Source organism: Manis javanica, chromosome 15, assembly GCF_040802235.1.
Source record: "Manis javanica isolate MJ-LG chromosome 15, MJ_LKY, whole genome shotgun sequence".
Taxonomy (NCBI): Eukaryota; Metazoa; Chordata; class Mammalia; order Pholidota; family Manidae; genus Manis; species Manis javanica.
This window is the reverse complement of record NC_133170.1, coordinates 80,762,056-80,780,711: the sequence shown is the minus strand read 5'-3', so window position 1 is coordinate 80,780,711 and position 18,656 is coordinate 80,762,056. Positions and strand designations below refer to the sequence as shown.

At 34.7% G+C, this 18,656-nt stretch overlaps 1 long non-coding RNA gene across 1 annotated transcript in view; it reads right to left on the bottom strand.

Moving 5' to 3' along the window:
* Positions 1–18,656, bottom strand: part of LOC118967439 (uncharacterized) — a 65,131-nt gene that overhangs the window by 28,032 nt on the left and 18,443 nt on the right. Inside the window, exon 2 of the long non-coding RNA XR_005054462.2 lies at positions 4–95. This is a non-coding gene — a long non-coding RNA (uncharacterized lncRNA). The remainder of the gene's footprint in view (positions 1–3; positions 96–18,656) is intronic.

The window sequence follows — 18,656 nt, the reverse complement described above, 5'->3', positions numbered from 1 at the left end:
TACTACTTTGTGGATTTTCTGTCCTGGCTTTTTCTTCTCTTCCTTGCTGTGCTCTGAACTCCAGGCAGAGAATTTTATGTTTATTGTAGAATGAACTGATAAAAGGAAATGGTGGAAATGAGAGGGCTTTATGTTAACGTGACTCATAAACTTTAATGGTTTATTACCCTGAAAGACATCCAATTACCACAGCTCTAATATCTTGCTAATCTTGTATTAAGTTTTTTTAAAAGGGCAAAATGCCAATGAATAGCATCTCCATTTTCCATTTTCTGAAAATTAAGCTGAACCTTAAAATGATACCATGAAAGCAACATTTCTAATTCACCAGGCGTAGAATGTGGTTAACAGATAAACATTTCCCTATTTTTATCTCTTTCAAAGCTTTATATCATAGAATAATTTGCCAATGTTCAGCAAGACTTAAGAAAATGTACAGGATATTCTCAAGTTTTAAATTGAGAAGCACTCTGGATTTGCTGGCTCCGTTTCCACCATTCACGTAAAGCAGAAATCTCCCCTATACTAAAACTGAGAATTTTTTCCGAATCATGAAAAAGAGAAAACATTGTCCTTAGAAATAATAATTTCCTTTTTGTGAATCAAATTGTGTTTATAAGCACATACACAGAAAGATACAATATGACTAAATAAAAATGATGTTACCTTAAAATCTTATTTTTCAACAAATTAGTTCCAGTACTGCAATTATGTTCAAAAACTGACAATGGAAAAGTATTACATTTTTGTATAAAACTTCTCTAGTACAGTCAAGCACAAAGTGGTTCCATAAATTGGATTTATCATAACTAAATGAAATAAATTTTTCATTTCCCTTAATATTCCCTAAAGGTACAGGGATGAGAATCTAAATTTGGAATTACTTCTAGGTTAAATTTTTAACACAGAAAACTGACCTGTAGAATTCGCACTCCCTACTAACACCCAACAAAACTGTTCCTCATTTTGATGATATTAAGAATTTCAAGTTCTGAATTATAAACATCCAATTCCTTAAAGAGGAAAAAATAGATAAAATTTTTAGGGTAGCAAAGGTTTCCCTTAGCTTCTTCTTTCTTATCAAGGTAAATTTCAGGAAGCTAGGTTTTATTTTCCATTGAAGATGGAACTTTGAGTGGAGGGAAATAGGTTCCTGTATATACTCTTCTCATGATTAACTCTGTAAAAAATAAGTATATTTTCTATTTGCAAATAATATATAAACTACAGAGAAGAAAGGGAAAATCACCCCACATCCCACTACTACTTAGATAAAACTACTTTTAACTAAATTTGCTGAATATCTTTCCAAGCATTTTTTAAGTCTACAATTCACAGGCATTAAGTACACGCACAGTGTTGTGCAGCCATCACCACCATGCATTTCCAGAAACTATGCATTTGTTATGGATTAAATTGTGTCCCTCAACAAAGAGATGTTGAAGTGCTAACTCCCAGTACCTCAGAATGTGACCTTATTTGGAAACAGGGTCTTTAGAGAAGTAATGAGGTTAAGAGAGGTCATTGGAGTATGATCTAAATATGACCGGTGTCCTTAAAAGACAAACTGTGACACAAACACAGACACACACAGAGGGAAGATGAAATGAAGACACAGGGAAAATGCCATGTGAAGTCGGGAGGATTGGAGTGAGGCATCTTTAGGTCAAGGGACACCGAAGAGTGCCAGCAAACGACCAGAAGCTAGGAAGAGGCAAGCAAAGATTCACCTGCGGGTTTCAAAGGTAGCATGGCCCCACTAATATCTTGATTTTGCATTTCCAGCCTCCAGAACAAAGACAATAAATTTCTGCTTTTTAAGTCACTCAGTTTGTGGCAGTTTGTTAAAGCAGCCCTAGTAAATGAATACACCATTAAAGAATAATTATCCTCCCTGAACCCCACCCTGACCCCTGGTAACCTTTATTCTACTGTCATTATACATTTGCTATTCTAGGTACTGCATGTAAGTGGAATCATGTATTGCCCTTTTGTGTCTGGCTTATTTCACTTAATATAATGTCTTCAAGGTTCATCTATGCTATGGCATGTATCAGAAGTTCATTCCTTTTTATGGATAATATTCTCTATGTATAAACCATATTTTATTTATCCAGTTATCTGTTGGACAGACACTTGTGTTATTTCTACCACTTCGCTATTGTGAATTACCCTGCTATGAACACTGGTGTGTAAGTATCTGTTTGCGTCCTTGCTTTCAAAATTCTTTTGGGTGGAATTGCTAAGTACAAAGTCCAATTTATTGCTCTTTTATGAATTGTGCTTCAGGGTCGTATTTAAGAATCACAGCCTAACGGAAAGTCAAAAGACCTTCTATGTTTTCTTCTAGAAGTTTTAGTTTTAACTCTTACATTTAGGCCTATGCATGGTTCATTTGGAGTCAATTGTAGTGTATGGTGATAAGTAAGGTTCTAAGGTCTAGTTCTTTTTCCTTTTCATCTTTTCTTTTCTGTCTTTCTTTCTTTTCTTTTTTTTTTTGAATACCCAATTGTTCCACCACTGTGTTGGAAAAACCAACTTTTCCTCCGTTGAATTGCCTTGTCAACTTTGTCGAACAACGCATGCTTCTGGCCAACATAGTAACAGTGACCACATTTACCATCCTGCCTGAAACCAGGAAACAGACAAAATATATGAAATCAACAATTTTCAAGACACCCTTCATTAGGCAACAAGGATCAGTAACCCTGAGACAGAAACGAATGAAGTGAGCCTCTACTTGTCCTGACTTATTACCTTGATGGTTTCTAAAACATGGCACAGGTAAGGGAAATCCAGTGAAGTTTGGTGGGTTCCTTGAATGGAAGAGATGTAGCTGACAGTGTGGAAAGAACAAGGTGACTAGTTTTCAGGACAGAAAACTAGAGAGAAGAGAGCTGCACAGATCAGTACATGCATGTGAGTGAAGAAACTGCCCAAGGCCTGGGAAAGCACTGTCCAAAATGATTAGGTGTAAAAGCACTCACACTGAATCAAGTGCCTGTTCCCACTAGCCAGCCAGATCATGATTTACGAGGCATTGGGCAAACAAAGGGCTGCTCATTGCTCTGGTGCTGCCTAATAAATCTCCAAAGCAAGACCCAAAAGGGTCAAGCTGTTCCCAAATGATTTACCTACGTCTCAGAACAAAGCTTAAGAATACATTAGGAATAAAAAATATTCAGCACCCAAAAAGGTAAAATCCATTTTGTTTGGCAACCAACAAAAATGGCTGGGCATGCAAAGAAACATGAAATTACTACCTATAAGGAGAAAGTCATCTTTTTTCCATTCAGTCTTTCATTATTAAGTACAATGTTAACTCTAGTTTTTTTTAAAGATGACTTAATTACATTAAGGAAAGTCCCTCCCATCCTAATTTATTTAGTTTTTTATCGAACATGAATGTTAGATTTTGTCAAATGATTTTTCTATATCTGAGATGATCATATTTTACCCCTTAGTTCTATTAACATGATGACTTATGATTTTTAACAGCTTTAATGATATAATTCACATACCATTTAATTTACCCATTTAAAATATACAACTTAAAACAGTTTTTAGCATATTCATAGAGTTGTTCAACCATCACAATTTCAGAACATTTTGATCACCCAAAAGTATCTGTGAATATTCACTCCCCATTTTCCACAAGCCCTGGGCAGCCAGCAATCTATTTTCTGTCCCTATTTGCCTCTTCTGGACATTTCATATAAATGGAATCATATAGTATGTTTCATTTAGTGTAATATTTTCAAGACTCACCTATGTGTATCAATATATTAGTACTTTCTTTTTATTGCTGAATAACATTCCATTATATGGATATACCACATTTTATTTATCCACTCCTCAGTTGATGCACATTTGAGGTATTTCCATTTTTAATTGGTGATGCTATGAGCATGTGTTTAACACATATTTATGTGGGTGTATGTTTTCATTTCTCTTAGAAATTGTACCTAGGAGTGAAATTGCTGGGTCATATAGTAACACTGTTTAACATTTTGAGGAAATGTCAGACTGTTTTCCAAAGCAGCTGCACCATTTTCTATTCCCACTAGCAGTGTATGAGGTTTCCCATTTCCCCAAATCCTCACCACCACTTATTGTTATCTATCGTTTTGATTATAGCCACCCTAGTGGGTATGAAGTAGCACTGTGGTTTTGATTTGCATTTTACTGATATAAAGCATCTTTTCACATACTTATTGGCCATTTCTATATCTCTTGGAGAAATGTCTACTGAAATCCTTTGCCCATTTTTATTTGGGTTGTCTTTTTATTATTGAATTGTAGGAGTACTTTAGATACAAAATCCCTCATCAGATACATGATTTTATAAGTAGTTTCTCCAACTCTGTAGGTTGTCTTCACTTTCTTGATGGTGTCATTTGAAGCACAGAAGTTTTAATTTGATGAAATTTAATGTATTTTTTCTTCTGTTGCTTATGTCTTTGGTATCATATCTAAGAAACCATTGTGTAATTTCAAAGTCACAATGATTTAATGCCTCTATTTTCTTCTAAGAGCTTTATAGTTTAGCTAACATTTAGATCTTTAATCTATTTTTAATTTTTATATATAATAGAGGTCCAAATTCTTTCACATCCTCGTCTTGGCAGTCCTGTTGAAAATCAATTGAGTGTATATGTATGGATTTACTTGTGGACTCGCAATTTTATTTCATTGGTCTATATACCTATTCTTTTGCCAATAACACATGCTTTGATTACTGTAGCTTTGCAGTAAGTTTTGAAATCAGGTTATGTGAGTTCCCCAGTATTGTCCTTTTTCAAGATTGTGTTACAGGTTAAATTGCGTCCCCTCAAAAGATATTTAAGGCCTAACTCCCAGCACCTGCAAATGTGAATTTATTTGGAAATAGGGTTTTTGCAGATCTGAGGTAAGATGAAGTCATTAGCATGGGCCCTAATTCAGTACGACTGGTGTTTTCTAAAAAGGGGGATTTGGACACAGAGCTAGGCATACACACAGAGGGAGAACACTATGTGATCAGGGCAAAGCAGCAGAGCCAAGGAATGTCAAAGATTACTAGCAAACCACCAGAAGCTAGGAGACAGGCATGGAACATTCTTCCTCATGGCCCTCGGAAGGAACCAGCATTGCTGACAACCTGATTTTGGGCTTCTAGACACAAGAACCACAAGAAAATTAAATTCTGTCATTTAAGCCACCTAGTATAGGGTACTTTGTTACAGTAGTCCTAGCAAGCTAATACAGTAAGTTCTGCTAAATTTATTCTTATTCCTAAGTATTTTGCTCCTTTCAATGCTACTATGAATGGAATTAAGTAATTTCATTTTTTATTTGTTCACTGTAAGTAAATAGAAAAACAATTGATTTTTTGTATACTTATCTTGTATCCTGCAATCCTTTCTGAGTATTCCTCAGGATTTTCTATATATAAGACCATGATATCTGCAAATAGTCTTGTTTCTTCCTTTCCAATAAGGATGCCTCTTATTTCTTTTTCTTGCCTAATTATCCTGGCTAGAACCTCCAATACAATGCTGAGTAGGGAGGGAAAAGTGGACATTCTTGTCTTGTTCATGTTAGGGGGAAATCATCCAATCTCTTGCCTTAAGTATGGTGCTAGATGTGGGTTTTTCTTAGATGCCCATGACCATATCGAGGAAATTCCCTTTTTAATTCCTTGTAGGCTGAGTGATTTTTATCAAGAAGTGTTGAATTTTGTCAAGTACCTTTTTTGCATCTGTTGAAATGATGATGTGTTATTTGTCCTTTTTAAATTGGTTCTTGGATGTTAAACCAACCTTGCATTCTTGCAATAAATCTCACTTGGTCTTGGTGCATAATATTTATATATGTTGCTGGATTTGGTTTGCTAGTATTTTGTTGAGAACTTTTGCATCTATAGTTGAGATATTGGTCTGTATTTTTCTTTTCCTGTGATCTCTGCCCAGTTTTAGTTTCAGGGTAAATATGACCTCACAGAATAAGTTGTAAAGTGTCTTCCATTTTTTTGGTAGAGTTTATGAAGAATCAGTATTAATTCTTATTTAAGTGCTTGGTGGAATTCATCAGTAAATCCATCTGGGATTTTCTTTGTTGGATGATATTTAAGTACTATTTCAGTTTCTTAACTTGATGTATGTAAATTCAGAGTTCGTATTTCTTCTTTAGTTTTGGTAATTTTTATCTTTCTAAGAAATTGTCAATTTTATCTAAGTTGTCTAATAGCTGACATCTAAGTTGTCAAATGCCTATTATGAACTTAAAGAATCTTTTTCTTTATAAATCCTATGAACTTTAATGCCTATTAAAATGTTCTCTTAAATCCTTATTTCTGTACGATTTATAATCATGTTCCCTCTTTCAGTCGTTATCTTGACAATGTGTGTCTTCTTTTTTCATGGTTAGTCTACCAAAAGACAATATGTAAAAATCGTTTCAAAGAATTAACTTTTGGCTTCACTGTTTTTCTCTTGCTTTTATATCTTCTACTTCTTTGACTTCTGATTTTTATTATTTCTCCTTCTAATTACATGAGCTTGACTTGCTCTTCTGTTTCTCATTTCAGGTGGAAGCTTAGAATAATTTTGGATCTTCCTAATTATTTAGGTACATTTATAATTTAGGTACATACATAAATGGAAGATACAACTTTTTAAGCACTGCTTTTGCAGCATCCCATACATTTTTATGTGATATATTCATTTTAAGTCAGTTCAAGATATTTTATAATATACTTCTGAAGTCTTTGAATCATGGGTTATTTAGAAAGATAGTTTACTCTTCATGTACTCAGGGAGTCTTCAGATTTCTTTCTATTGTTAATTTCTAGTTTAATTCTTTTGCACTAGAGTACATAATTTGGAAAACGTCAATACTTGAAGTTTGTTAACAATGCACTATATACACTTGCAAAGAACATGTATTCTGCCACTGCTAGGTGGAGAGTTCTCTACAGCTCAGTTACATCAAATTGGGATAAAGCTGTTCAAGTTTTCTACATTCTTACTTTCTGTAATTTTTCTATACATTACTAAGAGAAGAGTATTAAAATTGCCAAATATAATTGTTAAATTTTCTTTTTTCTTTATATTTTGTCTGGTTTTGCTTCATATATTTTAGAGCTCTGTTAGGTACATTTATAATTTTTAAGACTTTCTGAATTTTTGGCCCTTCTATCATGAAATGTTCCTCCTTTGTTCTAGTATTATTTTTAGAAGTCTATTTGGCTTGATATTAAAATAGCTCACCCAGCTCTTTTATGGTCATTGTTTGCACAGTGTATATTTTTCTATCATTTAATATTCAACCTATTTGTGCTTTTGAATTTAAGGTCCCTTGTAAATAACATATATTTTGGACTTTGCAGTTTGACAAACCTAGTCTTTCATTGGAATACTTACTCCATTCATATTTAATGTAATTACTGATATGACTGGATTTACATCTGCCAGTTTACTGCTTGTTTTCTGACTCAGTATTACCAGTATTAATGGATACATAGAACAATAGTATATATGACCATAATTTACTTCATCAGTTCCCTATTTTCATTGGGGTTACCAATTTTTCCCTTTTACAAATAACACTAAGATATTAAATAGCCTAGTATATCTACTTCCTTGAAATACATTTCTTTAAATAGGATTACTAAGTGAAAAGTTTTGTACATTTTTACATATAAATACATATTAGCAACCACCTCCCAAAGAAGCTGAATTCATTTATATCTTACGAACAGTCCTTGAGGGTGCTTGGTTCCCCTATCTTAAGCCCCACTTAGGTTTGTCCATGTTTTAAATTATAACCTTTGGCAATATGATACATTTCATTAATTTTCACTTCTTTATTAATGTAGTTTTTCCTTTAATATTTTTAATTTTAATTTTTAATATTTCTAATTTTAAGTTCAGATTATCAAGTCTGAGCCCCAACCACATTGCAATCACTGTCCAGCAATGAAGAGGTTGCCATTTCCTTATTGTATATCCATAGCTCCTTTATCATATATTAGTTGGCCATATATGTGTGGGTTTATATCTGGGCTCTCTAATCTGTTACATTGATCTATGAGTCTGTTCCTGTGCCAGTACCAATTTGTTTTGATTATTGTGACTGTAGTAGAGTTTGAAGTGTAGTAAAACTTTAATTTTGATATGCTTATAGACATTTACCTATTCCAAAATTTAAATGTAAAAGCCACATTTTCTTGAACTCCAGTCACTAATACACATGCTGAAGTGTTTGGGGAAGAACACTGATATCTGAAGTTTACTTTTAAATGAATTTTTAAAAATTACATCAAAGGATAAATACATGGATACTTTTGTGATACAGCAAGAACATGAAAAGATTAATGGTACAATCTAACTTCTGAGAATGTGAAAGTTTCCTGAAAAATTCTTCCACCTTTTCTGCATGTTTGAAAATGCTCATAATAAAATGGTGGTGGGGGGGAACCCACACTGCTTCTGATACTTCAGTGGTTTCTTTTTCTTTTTAAATCCACCTGTCCCAGCCAGTCATCCACACTGTTTTAAGTACCACAGCTTTATAGTACGCTCTATCTTACAGAGAAAGTCCTTCACATACTGCCATTTCACGATTTTCCAAGGTCTTCCCTTTTTCTTTTTTTTAATTATCATTGTTATACAATTTTAAGAAGGTTTCGCATGAGCAACATTGTGGTCTGAACATTCATCCATATTATCAAGTCTGAGCCCCAACCACATTGCAATCACTGTCCATCAAATTGGGATAGTGTAGTAAGATGCTAGAGAGTCATTACTTGTCTTCTCTGTGCTATACTGCATTCCCTGTGACCTACCTATATTGTGTGTGCTAATTATAATGCCCTTTAATCCATTTCTCCTCCCTCACCACCCACCCTGCCCAACCCCTTCCCTTCGGTAACCACTAATCACTTCTTGGGGTCTGTGAGTCTGCTGCTGTTTTGTTCCTTCAGTTTTGCTTTGTTGTTATACCCCACAAATGAGTGAAATCATTTGGTACTTGTCTTTCTCCACCTGGCTTATTTCACTGAGCATAATACCCTCTTGCTTTTGTTGTTGCAAATAGTAGGATTTGTTTTCTTTTTATGGCTGAATAATATTCCATTGTGTATATGTACCACATCTTCTTTATCCATTCATCTAATGACAACCACTTAGGTTGCTTCCACATCTTGGCTATTGTAAATAGTGCTGTAATAAACATAGGGGTATACAGACTTTTTAAATCTGTGATCTTGCTTTCTTTGGGTAAATTCCTAGGAGTGGAACTCCTGGGTCAAATGGTATTTCTAATTTTAGTTTACTGAGGCACATTCATATTGCTTTCCTCAATGGTTGAACTATTTTACATTCCCACAAAAACTGTAAAAGGGTTCCCCTTTCTCCACATCCTCACCAGCACTTGTTATTCCTTGTCTTTTAAATTTTGGCCATCCTAACTGGTGTGAGGTGATGTCTCATTGTGGTTTTAATTTGCATTTCTCTGATAATTAGAGATGTGGAACATCTTTTCATGTGCCTGTTGGCCATCTGAATCTCTTCTTTGAAGTAGTGTCTGTTCAGATCCTCCACCTATTTTTTAATTGGGTTATTTGCTTTATGGGTGTTGAGACATGTGAGCTCTTTATATATTTTGGATGTTAATCCCTTATTGGATATGTCATTTATGAATATATTCTCCCAGACTGTCAGATGCCTTTTGTTCTGCTGATGGTGTCCTTTGCTGTACAGAAGCCTTTTAGTTTGATATAGTTCCATTGTTCATTTTTGCTTTTGTTTCCCTTGCCCAAGGAGATGCATTCAGGAAAAAGTTGCTCGTGTTTATATTCAAGAGATTTTTGCCTATGTTTTGTTCTGAGTTGTATGGTTTCATGACTTACATTCAGGTCTTTGATCAATTTCATTTACTTTTGGGTATAGAGTTAGACAATAATCCACTTTCATTCTTTCACATGTAGCTGTCCAGTTTGCCAACACCAGTGTTGCAGAGGTCATTTCCCTATTGTATATCCATAGCTCCTTTATTATATATTAGTTGGCCATATATGTGTGGGTTTATATCTGGGCTCTCTAATCTGTTCCATTGATCTATGGGTCTGTTCTTGTGCCAGTACAATTTGTTTTGATTATTGTGGCTTTGTAGTAGAGCTTGAAGTTGGGGAGCATAATCCCCCCAGATTTGTTTTTCCTTCTTAGGATTGCTATGGCTATTCAGGGTCTTTTGTGGTTCCATATGAATTTTAGAACTATTTGTTCTAGTTCATTGAAGAATGCTTTTGGTATTCTAATAGGGAATGCATTGAATCTGTAGATTGCTTTAGGCAGGATGGCCATTTAATAATATTAATTCTTTCTATCCATGAGCATGGGATGTATTTCCATCTATTGGTGTCTTCTTTAATTTCTCATGAGTGTCATCATTTTCAGGGTATAGGTTTTTCACCTATTTGATTCGGTTTATTCCTGAGTGTTTTATTGTTTGGGATACAATTGTAAATGGAATTGTTTTTCTGATTTCTCTTTCTGCTAGTTCATCATAGTATATAGGAATGCAACAGATTTCTGTGTATTTTGTATCCTGCAACTTTGCTGAATTCAGTTATTAGTTCTAGTAGTTTTTGAGTGGATTCTTCAGGGTTTTTTATGTACAATATCATGTCACCTGCAAACAGTGACAGTTTTAACTTCTTCCTTACCAATCTGGTGCCTTTTATTTCTCTGTGTTGTCTGATTGCTGTGGCTAGGACCTCCAGTACTATGTTGAATAAAAGTGGAGGGAGTGGGCATCCTTGTCTTGTTCCTGCTCTTAAAGGAAAAGCTTTCAGCTTTTCGCTGTTAAGTATGATGTTAGCAGTGGGTTTGTCATATATGGCCTTATTACATTGAGGTGCTTGCCCACTATATCCATTTTGTTGGGTTTTTATCATGAATGGATTTGGATTTTGTCAAATGCTTTTTCAGCATATATTGAGATTATCATGTGATTTTTGTTCTTTTTGTTGATGTGGTGTATGATGTTGATGGATTTTCAAATATTGTACCATCTTGCATTTCTGGAATAAATCCCAGTTGATTGTGATGGATGATATTTTTGACGTATTTTTGAATTTGGCTTGCTAATATTTTGTTGAGTATTTTTGCATCTATGTTTATCAGGGATATTGGTAATTTTCTTTTTTTGTGGTGTCTTTGCCTGGTTTTGATATTAGAGTGATGCTGACCTCATAGAATGAGTTTGGAAGTATCCCCTTCTACTTTTTGGAAAACTTTAAGGAGGATGTTATAAGGTCTTCTCTAAATGATAAAATTCAGCGATTAAGCCATCTGGTCCAGGGATTTTGTTCTTAGGTAGTTTTTGATTATCAATTCAATTTCCTTGCTGGTAATTGATCTCTTCAGATTTTGTTTCTTCCTTGGTCAGTCTTGAAAGGTTGTATTTTTCTAGAAAGTTGTCCATTTCTTCTAGGTTATGCAGTTTGTTACTATAATTTTTCATAGTGTTCTCTAATAATTCTTTGCATGTCTGTGGTGTCTATAGAGATATTTTCTTTCTCATTTCTGATTCTGTTTATGTGCATACACTCTTTTTTTTTTCTTGGTAAGTCTGGCTAGGGGTTTATCTATTTTTTTTTATTTTCTCAGAGATCCAGCTCCCGCTTTCATTGATTCTTTCTATCATTTTATTCTTCTCAATTTTATTTCTACTCTGTTCTTAATTATGTCCCTCCTTCTACTGACTTTGGGCTTCATGTGTTCTTCTTTTCCCAGTTTCATTTATTCTAAGTTTAGACTGTCCATTTGGGATTTTTCTTCTTTCTTGAGGTAAGTCTGTATTGCAATACACTTTCCTCTTAGAATGGTCTTTGCTGCATCCCACAGATTCTGGGGTGTCCAGTTGTTTCATTTGTCTCCACATATTGCTTGATTTTTGTTTTTATTTGGTCATTGATCTATTGAGTATTTAGGAGCATCTTGTTAAGCCGGCATGTGTTTGTGGGCTTCTTTTCTTTGCATAATTTATTTCTAGTTTCGTATGTTTGTAGTCTGAGAAGCTGGTTGGCACAGTTTCAATCTTTTTTAATTTACTGAGGCTCTTGTTGTGGCCTAGTATATGATCTATTCTGGAAAATTTTCCATGTGCACTTGAGAAGAATGTGTATTCTGCTGCTTCTGGGTGGAGTGTTCTGTAGAGGTCTGTTAGGTCCATCTGTTCTAATGTGTTGTTCAGAGCCTCTGTCTCCTTATCTCATGTCTTGTTGATCTGTCTTTTGGAGTGAGTGCTGTGTTGAAGTCTTCTAAAATAAATGCATTGCATTCTATTTCCCCCTTTAATGGTTAGTTTTCACATATTTAGGCACTCCTATATTGGGTACATAGATATTTATAATGGTTATGTCCTCTTGTTGGACTGACCTGTTTATCATTATGAAGTGTCCTTGTGTCTTGTTATTTTGTTTTGAAATTGATTTTGTCTGATACAAGTATTGGTACTCCTGCTTTTTTCTCACTATTTATATGAAATGTCTTTTTTTACCCCTTCACTTTTAGTCTGTGTATGTCTTTGGGTTTGAAGTGAGTCTCTTGCAGGCAGCATATAGATGGGTCTTGTTTTTTGTTTATCCATTCAGTGGTTCTGTGTTTTGATTGGTGCCTTCAGTCCATTTACATTTAGGGTGATTATTGATAGATTCATATGTATTGCCATTGCAGGCTTTAGATCCGTGGTTACCAAAGGTTCACAGGCAGCTTCTTTACTATCTAACAGTCTAACTTAACATTGCTTATGATGCTATTTCAAAAACAATCCAATGGTTTTTTTCTCTTCCTTCTTCTTCCTCCTCCACTCTTTATATGTTAGGTGTCATATTCTGTACTCTTTGTGCATCCCTTTTGTAGGTAGTTGATTCAGTTTTGCATTTGCCTAATAATTAATTGGTCACTTCCTATACTGTGGTTTTATTTTCTCTGGTGACTGCTATTTAGCCTTAAGAGCACTTTCATCTATAGCAGTCTCCTTAAAATACACTGTAGAGAGTTTGTGGGAGGTAAATTTCCTTAACTTTTGCTTATCTGGAAAGTGTGTAATCCCTGCTTCAAATTTAAATGATAATCTTGTCAGGTAGAGTATTCTTCATTTCAGGCCCTTCTGTTTCAATGCATTACATTATCATGCCATTCCCTTCTGCTGAGAAGTCTGCTGGTAGCCTGACAGGCTTTCTTTTATACATGGCCTTTTTTCTCTTTCTGGCAGCTTTAATACTCTCTCCTTGTCCTTAATCTTTGTCATTTTAATATGTCTTGGTGTTGTCTTCCTGGGGTCCCTTTTGCTGGGAGATGTGTGCACTTCCATGACCTGAGAGACTGTTTCCTTTCCCAGATTGGTAAGTTTTCAGCAATTATTTCCTCAAAGACACTTTCTATCACTTTTCCTCCCTTCTCTTTTTGGCACCCCTACAATGTGAATATTGTTCCATTTGGATTGGTCACACAGTTCTCTTATTATTGTTTCATTCCTGGAGATCCTTTTTTCTTTCTGTGCCTCAGCTTCGTTTTCCTATTGCCTAATTTCTATTTTATTTACCATCTCCCCTACCTTATCTAATCTACTTTTAAATCCCTCCATTGTATTTTTCATTTCAGATAGTGTACTTTTCAAAGTTTTTCTCTTTCTTGAAGTCCTCCCTGAGATCTTGAATATTTTTCTGAAGCTCTGTCAGCATGTTTAGGAGTTTTATTTTGAAATCTTTATCAAGAAGATTGGTGATTTCAGTTTCACTTAGCCCTCTTTCTGGTGTCTGTTGGATTTTTGTACAAAATTTTTTTGCTGTTTCATATTTTTAGTGATTACTATGAAATAATAACTTTGTGTGGGCAGCATGCTCTAGTGCCCAGAATCTCTACTCTCTGGTGCTGCTCAGCACCTGGAGCAATGATGGGGGTCACAGGCACATGGTGCCAGTGCCTGCTGGGAGGAAAGATCTGTTTGCTGTTTCTTGGCTGCAGTGTGTGCCTCCACTGCCAGGTACAGTGACCCAGTGCACTGGAAGGAGCCTCTGCATTATGCCCCTGTAACTGCCATAGGTGGAGCCTCCCTCCGGCTGACCTGGCACAATGGCAGGGGCAGCAGGTATATGGACTGGTGTCTGCTGGAAGGAGCGGCAGGTTGTGTATTGCAGTGGGGGGCCTTGGCACTGCACTGTCAGCCAGGCGAATGGAGTGTCTAAAACTCCTGAAAGTTCCCAACCTGCTGGGCTGTGTGCCGGGACAATTTTTTCCACCTGTCCTTTCTCCTGAGCAGCAGGCTCTGTGTCATCTTTGCCCCTTTAGCACCCCTCTTGCTGTTGGCACGTCTTTCAAAGTGCCTGCTTTTCTTTTGTCCCAGAGCAGCCGGTTGTGAGTACCTATTCTCCACAAGTGGCTGGAATCTCAGACTGAGTATTCGGCCTGTCTGCTTTCCAACCCCTGTAATCTCCAGAGCACCATGCAGTGTGGGTTCATGCTCCAGGAGCATATCTCCAGGGCTGGGTGCTTAGCAGACCTGGGCTTCTGCTCCCTCTTCACTGTTTCTCTTCCTCCCACCTGTGAGCTGGGATGGGGTGAGGGCTTGGGTCCCACCGAATTGCAGCTTTGCTACTTTACCCTTTTCTGGAGGTTTCCTCTTTTCCCCAGATGTAGGCAGTCTATTCTTCAGTCTTTGGGTCACTCTTTTAGGATTAGTTATATTTGCTGATTTTCATGATATATGTGGTTTTAGCAGGAGGTTTCTGCCTCACTTCTCACATTGCCATCTTTTCTCCCTGCTCTTCCCTTCTTGATGAACTTCAAAATAAACTTAAGCTAAAAAAGTCCTGTTTTATTCTTAAAATAAACTCTTAAAGTTCCACATAATCCTGTTGCCATTTTATTTTTAGGAAAATTTTCCAATACTTCCCATCAAGTATGTCTCTACATTTATTCAAACATTTTTCCCATTATTAAATTTTATAATTTTCTTCAGATAGTTATTGGCATGTTTCCTGTGAAATTTTTTATTCCTAGGTATTTTATTATTCTGTTGCTATTGTAAATGGGGTCTTTTCTCCCATACATTATCTAAAATGTTAGTTCTGGTATATAGAAAAATTAATACATTAAAAAATTTGCTTATATCTGGCTATGTTTTTGCTACTTGAGTTCTTTTAGAATTTCAAAATACACATACAATATTTGTGTTTTAATTGATGTAGTTTGATCTAAGCAAGTGGTATGATCCAGGAAAGAGGGAGACACTAGGATTAAGAGCGTAAAAGTTATATCATAATATCAAGTCAATACTTAACACAGTATTTATAACAAGAAACTCTGCTTCATTAGGATATATGGGAGACTAATCAGAGTAGTAATGTAGTTAGTTAAAGAGGGAAACATTGGTAAAAGCAACTTAGTGAATGTAATTATGAATGCTTTTCAAGACACTATTAGTGAGACACTATTATGATACAGTAGTGATTGTACTGTAGCTATTGCTAACTTTATGTTGAGTATTTTAATCCTTGGAAAGTAAGGCCAGAAATTCTAGTATCCAAACTATATAGTATATTAGGTTCTTGTTTAGGGAAAAATACAGGGGTTTTTTATGTTAATTTATACCTTTAAGACAATTTCAATTTAAAAAATAAGCTTCTGGGTTAGTAACGAATATTGTTTTGGAAGGTTTTGTTCAACTAGGTAGGGCAAATTTAAAGTTCATTCAGAAATATAAAAGGTACAAATATATAGAAAAACTCTGAATGGGAAAATAGTGACAAGGAGACTACCTATATCAAATAGTAAAAGCCTCAATTAAGAAACTGTGGTTGTATCACATAATGGCAGACAAATGAATCAAAATAGGAAGAATACCAACAGACCTAACAAATGGAAAGTTAATACATGATTGAGGTGCTATCTTAAATTACTAGACGGAAGACAGATTGTTCAATATACAGTTTAGGAAAATACACTGTATTAAAAAATATGAAATTGAAAATATATCTCATACTTCAATTAAAATATGTATCTCACACTGCGTACTAGTAAATATAATCAATGAGATAAATGTAAAAAAAATTATAAAGACACTAAAAGGAAATATGGCAAAGTTCTTTAATAATTTTAGACAGGGAAAAGCCTTTTTAACTAGACTAAAAAAATCTACAAACTATGAAAGAAAAGATATTTAATATCATAAAAAATCCATCTTTTCCCCAGTAATTTGAAATGGCAAAATCCTCATAACAAATCTCCATAAACATGTGGGTCTATTTTTGGAGTTTCTATTCTGTTCCACTGACTGTATGTAATGCTAACACACCTCTTTTAATTGTAAAGACTAGTTTGTTTCAATATTTGTTACGGGTAGCCATACTCCACTCATTGCCCTCAAGGATTTCCTGCCTATTCTTGATTCTTTATTTTTCCATATTAATTTTATAATTAATTGTTCTGTCTCCTGAAAAAAAAACTTACTGGTATTTTTATTGCGATTGTGCTTATTTTTTAACCCGGGGAGAAACTGACAACTTTGTGATAAGAAATATCCTTATCAAGAATAGAGAACAGTTTTGCATTTGATTTGTTCAAGTCTGTATTTGTGTACTTTAGGAATGTTTATGAAGTTGTCTTCATATAACTTTCAAACATTTACACTAAATTCATTCCTAGGTATTTACTTACTGCTATTGAAAATGAGAATTTCTCTTCCATTATGTATCTTCTAGGTGTATCTTCTAGGTGTATATGTGAAGGTTATGGATTTTTACAGTTAATTTAGAGAAAATGCACTTTCAACTATAAAACTTACAGTAATTTGATTTCAAACTACATTAAAAATGGTTCAATTCAGGACTAACAGTTACCAAAGGGAAAGGGATTGGGGAGGATGGGTGGGAAGGGAGGAATAAGGGGGGAAAGGGAGCATTACGATTAGCATGTATAATGTAAGCAGGGGGGACACGGGGAAGGCAGTATATAACACAGAGAAGACAAGTAGTGACTCTATAGCCTCTTACTATGCTGATGGACAGTGACTATAATGGGGTATGTGGTGGGAACTTGATAATAGGGAGAGTCTAGTAATCATAATGTTGTTCATGTAATTGTCATTAATGATAGCAAAATAAAAAAATTTGTTCAATTCAAAATCATTTTATATTTGAGTTCAAGCAAGTTTCGTTTTGGTCTTGTTCTCTGTAGAAAATAGTCACATTACAAATTCACCCACACTAACTGCACATTCTATTAATAATCCTAGGAAGAAGCAAAGGACAAAATAAAGCTAAAAGTTAAAACTAGAGGTCTTTTTATTCAAGATGGTCTTCTGAAGTTAAAATTAATGCAAGTAGAGAATGCTTGCATCAGTATCTGGAAAAAGAACTTATAAGTGAGCATGTTAAATATTGTTCATTTTTATAAACATGAAATGGGACTTAAATTAGTGGAGAGAAAGCAGCATTTGGTATTTCTCTTATATGACAGAGATACTAATAAAGATACCCGAATTATGGTCATTCTTAAGATAACCTCATACAGGATGTGTATGTGTTAGCCTAGCACATAATTTAAAACTATGCCCATCATTTTATTATGTTCACAGTAGACTAGCCACAGAAATGAGAACTTAAAATTCTAGTGAAAAAAAATTCTAACATATGAAATAAGACATGTCATACAAGTTCACTGTTAATACACTTAACAGCAACAATTTTACTGTGTATCTATTCCTATAAAGTAGAATGTTTAAACTGGCTATAACATTGCATTATTATCAACAATAAAAAATTACATAGTTTTTCTTTCTTCTTCTCTTCCCTCACCCTGTTTTGTTTTGAACTTTACAGGTGTGCCATCAAGGTACTCCAGTGTTGCAATATAGGCTCAATGATTATTTGATTGCTTCCTAACCACTTTAATTTAATGATAAATCTTAAAAATTTGACACTGCTTCAAAACAGTATATCTTCTAGAATCTCTCTTCTGTACTTAACCTTATGAAAAGTGAATTGTAAGAAAAATGAGTTAAACCAGAAAACTATTATGAATGGCAAGGAAAGAAGAACTCAATAGTCACTGTACTATTACTATTCCAGTTTAACAGAACATTCCCTCTAGCATCAAATCTTATCTCTAATAGATAATATGTGAGAAGATTCTATACAACTGGAAACAGAAAATGCAATTACATTTTATGGCAAGAAATTTGGAAAACGTATTTTTAACAAAGTTAGCTATTCAAAAATGTTACCTTAGGCTGTCTCTTAATAGCTCCTTTTCACAAGTGTGAAATTTAATGAAGGCAACAACATTTACAAGGAAGACCAGAATGGTATCTTAATTACTAGCTGCATTTTCTTAGGCAACAAGAGATTAAATGGAAAGAGAAATTAGTTTTACAAATGGCATCATACATCTTTATGTTACACCCCTCTCCATCAAGTCACAGATGGTTATGTATCTTAAACTTCCTAATATTGTAGGCAATTTTCATTTCATTGGGCACACCCAAATCCATCCCTACTCTAAATTATGTATTATTTTTGAATAATTTATAAGGACTGAAGTTGTTTATCACAATGATTTAACATTTACTGACCTCATGAAATGGGTTTTTCCCTTGTTGGACTCTAC